This window comes from Lactuca serriola, chromosome 9 (genome assembly GCF_051521515.1).
Source record: "Lactuca serriola cultivar US96UC23 chromosome 9, Lser_US96UC23_V15, whole genome shotgun sequence".
Classification (NCBI taxonomy): domain Eukaryota; kingdom Viridiplantae; phylum Streptophyta; class Magnoliopsida; order Asterales; family Asteraceae; genus Lactuca; species Lactuca serriola.
The window spans coordinates 25,313,945-25,326,498 of NC_136416.1; positions in this window are offsets into that span (position 1 = coordinate 25,313,945).

Sequence of the window (12,554 nt, forward strand, 5' to 3'; positions counted from 1 at the left end):
CTATGAGGACATGTATCCATATGAAATGCATCAGGATTTGCTGGACAGGTATCACCAGAGCGCGAGGCAAGAGCGCTATGAGATCATTACTAACATGATCACCGCTAAGATGGGGAGTGGAGAATCCCTAACCTCTCATTTGCAAAGAATGCAGAGGTATGTTGATCGTCTTCTCAAACTTAATGTTAAGTTTGATGAGGATTTGGCCATCGACATAATCCTCCACTCCTTGCCCTCCTGCTACAATCAGTTCAGGATGACCTACCATATGAACAAAGAGGAGGTCTCCTTGAGCAAGCTCCAAGGGCTCTTGAGGACTGCTGAGAGCAACCTCAAAGACAAATCCGTTGCACCGTCCCCTGCTGTGGCCGCTCCTGTGATGGCAATAGGTCAAGGAAAGGGCAAAAAGAGGAAGGCTCCATGTAAGAGCCACCATAAGGGGAAACTCCGTGATGGTTCGTCCTCAAGTGGGACCAAAGCTGTCTCCGTTAAAACCTCTTCCGATCCTAAAGAAGCAAAGTGCTTCTATTGCCACCAAAAGGGCCACTGGAAGCGAAGCTGCCCTCAATATCTGCAGGACATAAGAGATGGGAAGATCAAGCCCACATTTGCAGGTATGTATTCTATTAAATCGAATAACTCATCATTTGCTACTTCATGGGTTCTTGATACAGGATGTGGTTACCACATTTGTTCTGATTTGCAGGGCCTAAAAAGAAGTAGGGAGATGGAGCATGGGAAGATGAACCTGATTATGGGAAACAGAAGATCGTCGCCTGTGACCAAAGTCGGTGTTTATTCTTTAGTGTTGAGTAATGGGTTAGGAATAGATTTAGAGAATTGCTGTTATTCGCCAGATATGGCAAGAAACATTATTTCTTTTCACGGGTTGTTTAGACAAGGTTTCAGATATTCTTTTGATAATAGTAATGGTTCTATTAATGTTTATTTGAATGGTGTTTTTTATTTCAATGCATTACCTTGTAATGGGATTTATGAATCTGTGATGATTGTTGATAATTTTGGAAATAATGTTTTGAATATTGATTCGTCTACTAGTCTAGACAAAGCATGCTTGTGGCATTGTCGCCTTGGCCATGTCAACAAGAAACGCATAGCCCAACTCCAAAAGAATGGAGTGTTGGAGTCATTCGACCTTAGGGACGATGACACGTGTGAATCTTGTTTACTTGGGAAGATGACCAAGTCACCCTTTACTGGCACTTGTGAAAGGGGTAAGGGTTTATTGGATCTCATACACACCGATGTATGCGGGCCCTTTAGATCCACCACAAGGGATGCTTGCCGCTTCTACGTGACTTTTACAGATGATTATAGTGGATATGGATATATCTACTTAATCAAGCAAAAGTCAGAAACCTTTGAAAAGTTCAAAGAGTTTAAGAATGAAGTGGAGAATCAGTTGGGTAGGAAAATCAAGATGCTTCGGTCAGACCGAGGAGGAGAGTACCTAAGTCTTGAATTTCACGACTATCTAAAAGAATGCGGAATCGTTTCGCAATTGACGCCTCCGAGGACGCCACAATTGAATGGTGTGGCTGAGAGACGTAATCGGACCTTGTTGGACATGGTTCGTTCTATGATGAGTCGGACTTCGTTACCAATAGCTTTATGGGGGTATGCCTTAGAGACTGTCGCCCACATACTTAACTTAGTTCCCACCAAGAAGGTTTCCAAGACTCCTCACGATATGTGGACAGGGAAGGCTCCCTCGTTGGCACATATCAAGGTCTGGGGTTGCGAGGCTTTCGTAAGACGAGAGACTCACGACAAACTAGAACCTCGTAGTGAGAAGTGTTATTTCATCGGCTATCCGCATAAGTCTTTTGGCTACCTTTTATATAGACCGAGTGACAATGTTGTCTTCGTTGCTAGAAGAGGAGTTTTCCGAGAAAGGGAATTGATAGGCCAAGAAGACAGTGGGAGGCAAATTGAACTTGAAGAAATTCAAGATCAAAGCGATGAAGGAACCTCTGACACTGGCACTCAACTTGAGGAGGAAACTCCTGTTGAACCCATTGACGAGTCCCTACCTTTTCGACGTTCCACTAGGGCTAGTGTTCCACCCCAGTTTTATGGTTTTCATATTACTACTGAAGGGGATACATTTATTAGTGATAGTACACTAGTAAATTTGGATGAACCTAGCAGCTATAAGGAAGCCATGGCAGGCCCGGAGTCTGCGAAATGGAAAGAGGCTATGGACAGCGAGATTCAGTCCATGTACGACAACCAAGTTTGGAATTTGGTTGATAATGTATCGGGTCGTAAGACAGTCGGGTGCAAGTGGATCTTCAAGAAGAAGACGAACATGGATGGGAAAGTGCATACTTATAAAGCGCGATTGGTTGCGAAGGGATTTACTCAAACTCCCGGAGTTGACTATGATGAGACCTTCTCACCAGTTGCAAAGATAAAGTCTATTAGGGTGATGCTTGCCATAGCTGCGTTTCATGATTATGAAATATGGCAGATGGACGTGAAAACCGATTTCCTTAACGGAAAGTTGGCTGAGGATGTCTACATGAATCAGCCAGAGGGTTTTGTCGATGCGAAGCATCCAAATAGAGTATGCAAGCTTGAGAAATCCATTTATGGATTGAAACAAGCATCTCGCAGATGGAATCTTTGTTTTGACGAGAAGGTTAAAGAGTTTGGCTTTCTGCGAAGCGAAGATGAATCTTGTGTGTATGTCAAAGCCAGTGGGAGTATAGTAAGCTTCCTCGTATTGTATGTTGACGACATACTACTCATAGGAAACAATGTCCCAACCTTGCAGGAGGTCAAGTCCTGGCTTGGGAAATGTTTCGCTATGAAGGACCTCAGAGAGGCTGCTTATATTCTGGGAATAAGAATAGTAAGGAACAGGGAAAAGAGACTGATAGGACTCAGTCAGGATACATACTTGGAAAAGGTACTGAAGCGTTTTAGTATGGAAAATTCCAAGAAAGGGGAGTTGCCAATCCAAAGCAATACCAAGCTGAGTAAGACTTAGAGCCCGAGTACAGAGACAGGGATAACTGATATGAGTCGAGTACCTTACGCTTCCGCAGTAGGCTCTATCATGTACGCTATGACCTGCACTCGCCCTGATGTGGCCTTCGCTTTGACCATGGTCAGCAGATATCAAGGGAATCCTGGTAGAGCTCATTGGGTTGCAGTTAAGAATATTCTTAAGTACCTTCGGAGGACCAAGGAATGGTTTCTAGTCCTCGGTGGGAGTGATGACTTAAGGGTACGAGGGTACAGTGACGCTAGTTTTCAGACAGATCGGGATAACTTCCGATCACAGTCGGGCTGGGTCTTTACCCTAAATGGAGGAGCAGTGACTTGGAAAAGTTCCAAGCAAGAGACCGTAGCTGATTCAACGTGCGAATCAGAGTATATTGCGGCGAGTGAAGCGTCAAAGGAGGCTATATGGTTGAAGAACTTCATTGGAGACCTTGGAGTTGTACCATCCATAAAGGAGCCGATGGAAATTTTCTGTGATAATGAAGGAGCGGTTGCCTTGACCAAGGAACCGAGAGATCATGGCAAATCTCGACATATTGACAAAAAATACCATTTCATCAGACATCGGGTAGAAGAGGGACTCCTCGTTGTGAAGAGGGTATCATCAGAAGAGAACCCAGCAGATCCCCTTACGAAGGGACTGAGTAGGGTTAAACACTTGCAGCACGCTAGGAGCATTGGGCTGAAGGATGATATAAGTTTGGATTAGATAGGAAACGTGTAATATATAGTTTGTACTTGACATTCGATGAATAAATAAAATGTATTATTTATGAGTAAAGCTACTATCTTGTGTTGGTTATTTATCTATTGTTTCCATTTTGCATGTTTTGACTTCCTGAATGATATGATTATTCAAAAGGTCCACAGTCGGTCATATTTTGGAAGTAGATATGAATGAAGACTGTCATGAATTGTTTGTGGACTATCTGAAAGGTTTTAGACATAGCAAAGGTTTGCTGCAAAGTTCATGAGTGCTTATGAATATGAATTGAGCATTGGATTAAACCCGAGGTTGCTGTATCACTTAGTGGTGTTTTATCTTAAGTGATCGCAAAACGATAACATCATATAGTCTTAAAACTTAGAGATATGGTTGTTGTTTGCTGGTTGGTGTGTACATTGATAATGTGTAAACGCATCAGTAACTTGATGTTATAAAACACATTATTGTGTATGATCCATTAGTAAATAATAGATGCATATGAGTCGAAGTTGATCTGTTCCTTTTATTCTATGAGGATAAAAGTGATATATTGGCCACTTGATGATTTGGTTTGACTTATGTGTCAGGCCCGGTCAGAATGAGGTTGATGTGTTCAACTAAATTCTATGTCGAACAAATCGGAAATCAAGGAAATACTGCTGGACAATAAGCATTGTCAGCATGATATCCAGAACAGAGGATTATACGATCCCTTATCTAAAGGACAAGTTGATCAGAGTTGACAGCGAAGTATAAGAGCTACGATTGCTAATCGGATTCTGAAGTCATATGTGAGATATAGTTACTAGACTTATCCAAGTAGGAGACTGTTGGAATAGTGTCTAAGCCCGTAACTATATTTGGTATGTACTTGACCCGGTTATGCATGGTCCTTTTGGGTTGCCTTCTCCAAAGCAACTTGACAAGGTAATTTAAGGAGAAAGAGAGAGTATTATGATTTATTAATATATTATAAGAATAATATATTAAAGGAGAAATCATATTTATTTAATTAGTATTGGTCATAAATTAATTTGGAATTAATTTGGTGGTCAAAAGAGATTAATTGAATAAAGGGGTATAAACTGTCAAATGTATGATAGTTGAGTTTTAGGTTAAGGAAACCTAATGGGCTTAAGGGGGAACGAAATTATGATGGGTATCCATCATATTTTCGTCCAAGGGCCTTATTCCAGAAGGTTCCATGGGCTGCTTGGTGGCTAAGCTGTCCATTAGGGTTTAGAGTGAAACCCTAGTAACCTGTAAGTATAAATATGACCCCTAGGGCATGAATTCGGCTACCACTTGATTCTAGGAGTACCCTAGGCCGATTTCTAGCCTCTCTCTCCCTCTCTCATATTGCCTTCTTGCTTGTGGGGTTTGTGAACCATTAGAGGAGTTGCATTTGTGACTTTAGGCTCAAAAGAAGAAGATATACAAGATCTAAGCCAAATATTGAAGAGGTAAACATCTAAATCTGATTCTATATGTTATTTCAGTTGTTTATATGCTAGATTAGGGTTTGTAAGTCTTGGAATCAAAGCATGTTCAATAGTGAAACCTAGATCCAAGTATTAGGGTTTGCATGAGCACATAGGAATGTTTCTTATGCATGAAACTCATCAAGTATTTCCTCACAATCATTTTCATGAAGTAGGAAATCTTATGACACTTAGATTTAAACGGTGTATGTGTTCCTATCCATGTGAATTTGTCAAAACCAAAGTTTACGACAAATTCAAACTCATATGGACCGAACTTTCTAAATCTTGACTTCTTGCCTTATGGTAACACAGCTGCCCACCATGTCTTCCAAGTAGTTAAGTAACTCACCCTTTCCTATCAATGTACTTTCCATTGATCAAGGTCCTTGTCTTTTATGCATTTAAATGAGAACTCATATAACTCACATGCATAATTAACTCAATTGGAATGGCACAGAAACAAAATGGTGTCAACACGATAGGTTGTAAACCTCAAATCGTGTGCTAGTGATGATCGATAAGGTTTATTTGATTTGTTCTTGAAACCTTTCAAGACAATTAAGACTCCCACTGACACCTTGACCTATAATATTCTCTTGTCAATAACCATTTCTTGACAAGCAAATATTCAAGAGTTAGTATAACTTTTATCAAAACACTTCATAAATTGGTCCTAGTTGGTCTTTGTCTTATCCAAGACATCACAACTTTCCACATTTGATGAATGTTATAAACCTTCTTAATACTTATCACTCAATTTCACAATCTTAACTCTAAGACTTGTTTTGGAACGAATTATGATTGACTTCTTGATTTAACCATTTCTTCAATTCTTGATTCCTCTTCTTAGACATACAATTGTGCTAAGACTCACTTAGAGGATCAATTGAGATATGGTTCTTAATCATTAAGACCTATCATAAAGCATAAAAGGTACTCTCCATTCTTCTTGGAATGGAGAAACTTTTATCTTTCTGCCTACTTGATTCTTCTTATTCGTTCTACTATTAATTTAAACTTTTTCAACCAATTCAGAATTACACTTATTCTTATAAGCATAATCATATTTACTAAACCTTTAGTAAATCATGACGAATATCTTTGTTACTCTTATGGTGGACTTGATCAACACGCAACTTTGTGTACTCGATCTCCTAGTCCTTCACTTGACACTTTGTCAATGAATTAGTCTAATTTCCAAAATATGAAATTTCTCATTCATCGTGCAACAAAGTTGCATTATTCCAAGTTTTTGTCCAATTGAAACTTGGGCGATGAAAACTCTCCCTATTTGGTAAATTCTTGACTTTCCATAAATAACATAATAAGAACCAAATCCATTATTGCTAATATTCAAACATCAATTTTTCATATACGCCATTGCAAGGATAAATAAATAATATAAAATCAAAATTTATTTTATTGCGGAAAAATTTGTCCTTACAATGCAATTCATTGAAAAACTATGCTAATACATCTTTTTTAGCAATCTAATTCTAACTCTAAGTAGTAGCTCAAGAATCTAATCTTCGAGAAATGCGATCGAAATTCATTCCTTCATGGTTAGATTCTGCTCACTTCTTCCCTTAAGCTTCCTTTCTTTTCTTCGATCCTACAAAACATCAATTGTAATCTTATCACATTATGTATTAAGAATCTAGAATAGAAGCTTAAAAGAGTTAGTTAATGGATTTTACCTATATTAGAGCCATACGTTTCGACTCTCCCATCTCTTAGATCTCTTAGGTAAATGGGGCAGCTTCGTCTCCAATGCCCTTTCTCTTGGCAATAAAAGCAAATTGACTCTTTTGGAACATGACATGGAACTACTTCGGACATTGCCTTTCTCTTATGATCAATCTTTTCGATCATAGCATGTCTTTCGTTGCCATTGTCTATATCCATAGAGGTCTTGAAGGCAGATTCACCAATCAACTTTGCTTTTCTATTGCGCCAAACCATTGTTGATTCAGCAACAATAAGCATATAGGTGAGATCTGTAAGGGTTACGTCGCAGTTCATCATATAGTACTCTCTTACGAACTCACTATATGAGTTAGGAAGTGACTGAAGAACCCAATCAACATCCATTTCCTCACAGACAACGGATCCCAACATTCTTAACCTATCAATGTGTGACTTCATCCCTAGGACGTGTGCACACACCGACTCTCCTTCTTTATGTTTACTTGCCAAAAGGGCTTGGGTGATCTTGAACTTTTCAAGCCTTCGAACTTGTGGGTTAGGGAGAATAATTGGATGAGGAGGAGGAAGTGAAGTATGATCTCTTGTTCCTCGATCGAATCGTGGAATATCATCTTCTGTGGAATGCTTGTTCCACGGGATTTGAGAAGACCATAGTTGTCAAACTTTGACATCTACAAAACGGGAGAAAACAAATTCAAGTTAGTTGATTGATTGAGTCCTAAGTAAATCACCCAAATAAGATACTAAGGCTAGGACCCAACACAATATTCCACAACTCGGGAGAGGGATGTCGTAACCCTAATTGCAGAATATTTAAAGGTAAGTGAATGACGATTCACTAATTTCCACCATGAAAAACGAAAAAGAAATTTAAGTTTTAAATTTATGAAAACTCCTAGATCCTTTGAGATTCATTGAACATTTCAATGACATGTTTAAATCTCGATATGCCCCTCTTGTTTGTGACTGGGATGTTGAGGATCACAAAGCGGGTGTGAATAACCATGCAAACTTACATGGTGCCCTCACATGTTACAGTCACCTACTCGATGTACCGGTAAACCACACATGCTCCACCTAACTATGACAAACATTGAGTCACCCTTTGCTACCTTTGCTTAGAACCATTTAGTGTGCCGGTAAACCACACACGCTCCACTAACGTCTTCGCAAGGGCACAAAATGTAATTTCATGGAATTGCATCAATTCACTTTTGCCTAAGTAACTAAGATTGGGAATTTGTAAAAACATTTAGTTACTTTTGTACTTCATTATACTTATAATGGAAGGTTTTGTCCTATCCTACCCGTTCGGCTAACGACCCTCCACTAGTCAAGAGTGCGGTGGGTAAGAGTGGATACCCATTCAATCGTCATTTTATAGGCAATTTCCTTAAACACCCCTTATAGACCAGCTTCGTGAATGAGGCCTACTAACGGTAAGACTGACTTTTACTCATACATATATATATATAATGTTAGACTTTTAATGTTATATATAGTATAGGGTGTATTTTACACTTTTAAAATATTAGATGGTTAAATTTAACAATTATACTTTTAATTCAATTAAATTGTAAACCAAAACTTTTATGGATTTATTAAACTTCTTTTAATTATACACCTTAATTAATTAATAAACCCATAAGGGTGTGATTTGAACCTTTTCAAAACAATACTAGGGTTTTAGAATTTAACATTCCTAATTAAACTTTTAATCAACTTTTAAATTCCAAAACTTGAGGGCAAGTTTTGAAACATTTCAAAACATTAGGGTTTAGAATTTAAATATACATCAAAATTAAACTATTAATCAAAATTTAAATTCCAAAACTTGAGGGCAAGTTTTGAAACCTTTTACAAAACATTAGGGTTTCAACTATTTAAATTTCAAAACAACAAAACTTTTGAGGTCAAATTTAAACTATAAAACCTAAAGGGGAAAATATGAAACATTTCATAACACAAGGATCAAATAACAAATAATCTAAATTAACATTTAATCATATAATTATCCATATTTGATTTGTTTAATGATTTCTTGTGTAACAGCCCGGATTTCCAGGTATTTTATTGTTTTGCTTTTTTTTTTGGTGTTTTGAAAGGGGACTCGGCGAGTTGGAGCTCAGACTCGCCGAGTAGGGTCGCGATTCTGGACGCGGGATTCGTCTGGACTCGGCGAGTCCACGCTATTTAATGAAACCCTAATTTCTCGGGTTTGGGACCTATTTAAAGGGCCTTATGGCCGTCATTTGCACCCAACAGTCCATAGAGAGAAACCCTAGAGTGCTTTAGCGATTTGAGAGAGAAAGGAAGCATTTCTTGACATTTGTGTGTTGTTTAGCAAAGAAGAGGGAGGCTCTAGCCAAGAGGAGGCAAAGGGGACTGCTATTCGGTGGATTTGAAGCTTAGCCCTTCAATCTAAAGGTATGATTTCGGCTCATCTCCTGTTTTGTGAAGTATAATTGATTTTAGGGTTTCTTGTGACCTTGTTGAGTTAATTGGACGGCCAAATAGTCCCTTGCTAGTGATGAGACTTTGGATTTGGATCCATAGAGGTCCAGAGAGCCTCATTCATCAAGCTTTTTATAGAACAATGGAGGTTATGACCTTGAGTAGTGGGATTTGTTGATGATTCTTCATATATGGTTGTATAGAGGTTGTTTATGCACAAAGTCTGGGGCTTTACGTGGTGAATCATTCTAGGAAGGCCAGATCTATGAGTTGTTGGAACAGATCTGACCTTAGAAGCAAGTTTGAGTGATTGCATGGCATGGACTCGCCGAGTCCGATGAGCAGACTCGGCGAGTAGCTTGAAGATTGCCTTGGACCGACCAGTGAGTGGTCCAGTTGAGTCATGTATTGACTCAGTGAGTCAGGGCGAGTTAGAGAGGGTTGTCAAGTGGTCTGAGTCGAGCTGGGACTCGCCGAGTCGTTCTTGAGACTCGGCGAGTTGAGTCGGGGTGGCCCCGCGATTCTTCCAGGTGGAACTCGTCGAGTCAGGGGGAGTACTCGACGTGTAAGAAGGGAATCCTAGAGAGTTGGTGAAAACGTCTAGACTCGCCGAGTTGCCCTCGTGCACTCGCCGAGTCCGGTCAAAGTTGACCGTTGACCGTTGACCAGAGTTGACCTGTGTTGACTTCTTAGGGATAGTCAACCTTAGAGATAAAAAGTGTTAATTAGAGACATATGATGTTATAGGAGGATTATAGCTCGGAGGACCGGGCACGAGGGATTCAGGATTTGTGAGTCATCGAGATCCGCGAGGTGAGTCTTCTCACTATACTTTACCTTGAGTAGGTAATCAGAGTTATGTGTTAGTGTATGTATGTTATGTGTATGTTATGTGTTGTACTGCATTATTTCTATGTGATTTATGTTGTGCATGATTACAGAGTTGGAACCGGAAGGTTCCTAGAGTTAGAACCTGAGGGTTCACAGAGTTGGGTGCACGGACCCATAGAGTTATAGCCTCGAGTGGCTAATACGTGTCTTATGTGGTATTTTGGGGAACTCACTAAGCTTCGTGTTTACAGTGTTAGTGTTGTTGTTTCAGGTACTAGCGATGACCGTGGGAAGGCGCCGGCTTGATCTGTACACACGCAGGGGACTTTGATATATGTACATTGATCTTGGGATTTTGTGTAATGTGAATTGAGATTTAAACCTGATGTTTTTATGAAAAAATAATGAGAAATGTTTTTATAAATTGTGAAAAATTATTTTAAAATTTTCGGTGTTACAAGTTGGTATCAGAGCCTTGGTTTGAGGGATTCGAGTACACCTTCGGGCGTATTTGAACTCAAACTGAGGATTTAAAATGTATTTTCAAAAAGAGTAAAAGATTTTTTTTGAAAAACGCAGAGCAAGAGATGTGTGTACGATCAGTCAGCGCCCGGACGGTGATTTCCCAAAATACCTTTATATATTATGTGATATTGATATGGTGTATCTGCATGCTAGAGTAGGCTAGGTATTACTATTAGGACTAGAGTGGCCTGATTTGTGATGCCTTAGCCTAGGGAGATGTGAGCTGCTATGAGATGCTTGAGAGTGAGTAGGTAGCAGCGAGGGGCTTATGAGAGATCTATTAGAGAGTGGTCTATGCATGATAGAGTACTTGAGACCTGGGATCCAAAGAGAAGGACTTGGGGTGTATTCCGGTGCGGTGCGGACAGTAGTATTGGGCCCGTACTACTGGAAGCACCGGGGCGGTGTGCAACCCAAGTCAGAATCTTTGGAATGCCAAGAATCGAGGAGGAAAGAGTTGACGAGTGTGAGCATACTCGTATGGATTCTAATTTATCGTATGTTGTATTTCAGAGGTAGATCATGGTGAGGACTCGTTTGATGCCCGAGAGCAGTGGTACCAGTGAGGAGGAGATCCGCCGGATCATTCAGGAGGAGGTGGCTGCGGCCATCAGGGCAGAGATACCGGAGATGTTTGGGTCTATAAAGACCACATTGATTGAGACGTTTGATGAGCGTTATGCCGCTCTTTCTGAGGCTGCGGCTGTAGCGGCTACCGCAGCGATTGCTGCTGCGAGGCCGCAGGGTGGGGATGCGTTGCTGTTCCGTGAGTTCAGCAACACAAAACCACCGGAGTTTGATGGTACTCAGGATCCGGTGGCAGCTATGAGGTGGATATCTGATATTGAGGGGTGTTTCTTCACTTGCTCGTCTCCTGAGCATTTGAAGGTCCGGTTCGCGCTGAACCAGCTTCGCTTGGGAGCGAAGGACTGGTGGAAGTTCGTGACGGCGCAATATACGCCTGCTGAGCTTTCTGCGGTGACCTGGGAGAGGTTCACCACCATGTTTCGGGATGAGTACGTTCCCCAGGTGGAGAGGGAGCGTTTAGCACAGGAGTTTCTGACCCTCAAGCAGGGTACTGAGTCTGTTACAACGATCACGAGGATGTTCCACGAGAGGGCGATGTTCTGCCCTGAGCACGTGTCCACTGAGCAGGCACGTATGAGCCGCTACTTGAGCATCTTGAGGCGGGATATTCGGGAGTTCGCTGCGAACTCCTCGTACCGGACATTTGCCGAGCTTCAGGCAAATGCCCGGAAGAGGGAGATTGAGCTTGAGACTCAGGCTAGGGAGGAGGCGGAGTCTCAGGGGAGGGATCGGCGACCGGCACTGTCGCAGCCGGCCGCCAAGCGGGCCAAGCCTGCTGATCCCAGACCAGGGAACCAGAAGGGCCGCACTTGCGGAAAGTGCGGCAAGGGTCATGACGGAGTTTGCCGAGCGGGGTCTTGCTACAAATGTGGCAAGGAGGGGCACATGGCCAAGGACTGCCCCAAGGGGTTTGCAGTGTGCTTTCACTGCAACCAGACCGGACACCGGAAGGCCGAGTGTCCGCAGTTGCGCGGAGCATCTCAGGGGTCTGCTCCTGCCGCCATCAGAGCTACAGAGAGTCGGCCTGTGAAGGCCGAGGCGCCGAGAGCTCGAGGGAGAGCCTTCCAGTTGACTGCGGAGGAGGTCCGCGCTGCGCCCGATGTTGTGGATGGTATGTTTCCTTTCGTGTATTTATTTTTGATATATGATGTTATGCTTATATTATGTTATGCGTAGGTACCTTTCTTGTGAACTCCGTACCTGCTTTAGTGTTATTTGACTCGGGT